The following is a 4,067-nucleotide window of genomic DNA, read 5'->3' as shown; positions in this document are numbered from 1 at the left end:
AAAGAAAGAAAGAAAGAAAGAAAGAAAGAAAGAAAGAAAGAAAGAAAGAAAGCAGCCAAAGGGCACTAATCACAAGCTATAGTTACAAATTCTGTCCCTGTGTTTGTGTGTCTTTCACACACCCAGCCTCCTCCATACCGTATTGATCAAGTGCAACTACTCAGGTTATTTGAAAAACACGAGCACAGGGACAGAGTTTGAAAAGAAAAATACATTCTTCACTATTTCCTCCTAAATGCTCTTCACTGATATGAGGATCTGTGCTAACCCACAAAATTCAAGACATTAGTCTTCATGATGTGGTCAATCTTTAAGAGTTTTTTTTTTTCTTTTTGAAACTAAAATGTGAATGACTTACAATTTTACTTTACACTTTGGAAAAATGTTGTGAATAATTATTCCCTAGGGAATCCTCAAAATCTTCTTCCCTATTTCTACCATGTTAGTGTGGATATGGTTAAACAGGAAAGTGTAGGTAGGGACTTCAAAGGTAATGACCAAGGGAGAGTGAGATGGAATCCTCACTTTCTGAAATCCCCAGATTTATCATTGTACTAAATCATAAGTGAAATGTTTCCTTGCAGCAAATCTCTGATTTATTTTATTATAAATCAATCCCTTCATTTTTTTTCTTCTTTTCTTATATGGTGCCATGAACCTAAGAACAAGCAAATAATCTATTGTTTGCCTGGGATTCAGTATGTCTGTTAATTACACCACTGCATTTTGTATAACTTTCAAACAGTTACGTGACAACACTTCTACTCTCTCCCCTTTCCTCTGTACTGCTACATATCTCAGGACAGACTGCAATACTGCCAGTGCTAGATTTCTTAATCTGTCAAGCTAGTCCCAATTATTTACTGTTCCATTAGTAGACAGTCACAGAATGTAAATTTTATAGTGCTATCTGTTGTACCACCTAGCAGAACTGCGTAAGTGTTCCTGAGAGTAAAACTTCTCAAAAGTTGGGTTTCCCTGAACTATGGTCTTCTTCAATACGGACACTTTGTTTTTGAATATCAACAAAGCAAAACTGAGAAAGGAAAGAAAATACAGCTATGAATAGTTTCTATGTGGACATATGGCAAAATTTAAGAAATTTTAATACACTATGAACATTCCCATGTTTACCTCCTTATCTGCTTATCTCGCTCAATGCATGTCCTGTCCACCACCTTAGTCTATTGTTAGGACAGTCTTGGATTTCATTTTTTCGTTGTTGTCATTGGAAAATAGTCTATTGTTAGGACAATAGACTACGGAGTTAATAGGCTGAAGAAAATATCTCAATATGGTTTGTGATAAATAAGGCTTATTAAGAAACTTTGATAAGCATTTACATGAAAGAATATGATAAATTGAGACATACTTACCAGAGAGAGTCCAGGGGTGACAGGTTGGCTAGAAGACCATCCGTGAGGTTTAGTGGCAGTATGCTGATAGGGAGCCTCCAGAAGATTCTTGGAGTGTCCAATGGCAGCCAGCTCTGATCTGTGCCCAGGTATCACAAGAGGCAGATTTTTATAGACATAACTACACAGAGGTGACATCACCAGCCAGCTTTGTTTCATTATATGGCCAGCATTCCTTGAAAGGGCTGATTCTGCATTCGGGCAGGAAGGCAATATCTACAAATAACACGAGTTTGCTTGTTTCTCAGTGTCCCTTTGATAATACTTATCTGGACACTCTGATTTCTCTCTGGGTACAGTGTCCCCTTGACTTGGCAACAGTGTTGGGAATGCAACAAGACATCTCAAGGACATGGTGCTCTGTGTTTTACATTTTCTTAAGGATAATACACCAGCATCTAGTTTTTGACCCTTTTAATTATTGAAAAGAAACCATATCTTGCACAATGTGGACAGTGCACATAAATAATCTGACTGCAGTAATCATCACCTAGGTTATGCAGAGTTCATCTCTCAGAAGATTTCATTGACACCCTCCATCAGATAGCTTAGGTCTGTAAGCTTGTCTCCAATACTCTAATTCCCTCAACTTTCTCTTTACAGGACTTTCCCTGAAATTATAGCAATTTATCCTAGATATTTTCCCTTGTCTGTGGGAAAAAGAAACCAACACTCCCAATTTAAAGGAGGGAAAATTTATTTTCTTGCAGAGTTGGCAAGCAAGAGTCAGACACACAAAGATAGGGAGGTCCAGCAGAGGAAAAATGTTCAAATCTCCTGGGAACCAGGAAGCAGAAAGTAAAGAGAGGAGCTGGGTAGGCAGACAATACCTCCGAGGTCATTGTGACAGCCACCACCCTTTTCAGATCAGAAACCCCCTCCCAAGGGCAAGTCAGCACTAATGCCCCCATAATCCAATCATATTTCAAGCACATGAGGCGCTGGAGGACATTATAAATCTAAACCATAACACTATTCTTGTGCTTGTGTTTGAACATTACACATCTGGAGCCAGCCAGAGAGCTCAGCAGACTAAAGCTCCTGCTTAGGCAGAGTGCAGAGGCTGGGGTTTGATCCTTGGCGTTCTGTGCTGGTCCCACCCCCAGGGGGCACTGAGATAGCTATTGAAGCATGGTGGTGTGGACCTGTAATCCCAGTGCTTGGGAAGCTGAAAACAGGAGAATCACTGTGAGTCCGATCTCCATAGTGACACCCTGTAGACCCTGAAGACCCTGTACTAAATATATAAAAATAAATAAATTAATTAACATTACATATCTGTTTCATTTTGTGGGGTATATATTCCATGAACTCAGAGATCAGGATTGTTTTATCCATGCATGATCTCAAACAGTGTTTGGAATGGAGTTGGTTTCAAGTTAATGAGTCAGTAAATCATGCATCTGATTCAAACAATGTTCAAAAGCTGCTATCAAGCGTATGTAATCCATATATGCACAAAACCAAATATCAGACCTGTTCTCATTGCAAGACGGCAGTATAATGCTAATGAAAATTGAAAACTTTGTGGCCACTGGTAAACAGAATTATTCACTATGTTTCTCACAAAATACAAAACTGATTCTAATTCTCCATAACTTCTTTTCCTCATTCATTTACATGTCCACATCTCTCACCTCTCAAACTACTATCCCACCACCTCAAAACACCCACATAATGCTGACTTGTATGATTTTTCCTTCATTCCTAGTCCCATTCCTCTGTATCACTTATGTTACTCTTAATTCTTTATAGCAAAAGACCATATGTGTCACATGAAGATAAAACTCTTAGATAAGAGAAAAGGAAAAAAAGAGAGAAGAGAAAAAAGTTTGGCAGGAAAGACAAATTTCATTATCCAGCAGAAGCCAAAGGCTGTCCATGCCACATAAAAACAAGCATAAATCATGTTTCTATAGGGATTTAAAATTTAGCATATCAATGATTGTTGAAAACACTGTTCCCTGTTATGTCTAAGATGTTTGATGTTCAGACAGATAGTGATGTGTTAAGCTTAACTGCCTATGTTATAGAAGCTTCTCTTCTGGAGGGTTAACAACTTAATTTTGCAGACCAAAATTTAGAGAAAAAGAAGGGCAGTCAACATTTTGGCCCTAGCCTTTCAAGGTCAGTGAGGACTCAGGACACAAGAGAACCTGTACTGTAACATCCTGTAACTCAGTGGTGACCCAAATTTTCTGGTCAAGGACATTATGGGGCCACAAAGGAAAGTGACTGACAATGTAGAGTATGCCTAAGGAGAGTCACCTAGAGAGAAAACATTCTCTCAGACTTTCACAGAGAACAAATTGGTGAAACAATGGCCATGACTCATCCACATGGCTGACACTGGCAAAAATCTACAAACTGTGATACACAGTTTCAGGGTAAATCCTGAGTGGATTTGACTGACCTTGTCAGATACAGAAGTTACATTTCTTGATATGTTTGTCTTGCTTTATCTTGGTCTTAACCATCCAGCAGAAAAGTATAAAAACACAGTATAAAAAGTAAAGCCATATTAATATGCTGAGCTGTAAAAGGCTCAAGTCAACAACTTCTGACATTGCCAGTCATATGGATAATCCACTACTATTATGGACTACTGGACTATGTTGGATTATTTTGCTGAATTTACACACCAAAAGCATA

The 4,067-nt window shown here is 38.5% G+C and overlaps 1 long non-coding RNA gene across 2 annotated transcripts in view; it reads right to left on the bottom strand.

The window, feature by feature from the left end:
• The window catches only part of LOC111814401, an 8,559-nt gene that overhangs the window by 2,273 nt on the left and 2,219 nt on the right, over positions 1-4,067 (bottom strand). Inside the window, exon 2 of one of the 2 annotated variants that reach the window (XR_002819406.1) lies at positions 2,990-2,993. The exons of the other annotated variant lie outside the window; for it this stretch is intronic. This is a non-coding gene — a long non-coding RNA (uncharacterized LOC111814401). The remainder of the gene's footprint in view (positions 1-2,989; positions 2,994-4,067) is intronic. 2 annotated transcript variants of the gene reach the window in all.

Source organism: Octodon degus, unplaced genomic scaffold (genome assembly GCF_000260255.1).
Source record: "Octodon degus isolate 3935 unplaced genomic scaffold, OctDeg1.0 scaffold00308, whole genome shotgun sequence".
Classification (NCBI taxonomy): domain Eukaryota; kingdom Metazoa; phylum Chordata; class Mammalia; order Rodentia; family Octodontidae; genus Octodon; species Octodon degus.
The sequence above is the reverse complement of the archived record's forward strand: the minus strand, read 5'-3'. Positions and strand labels throughout refer to the sequence as shown.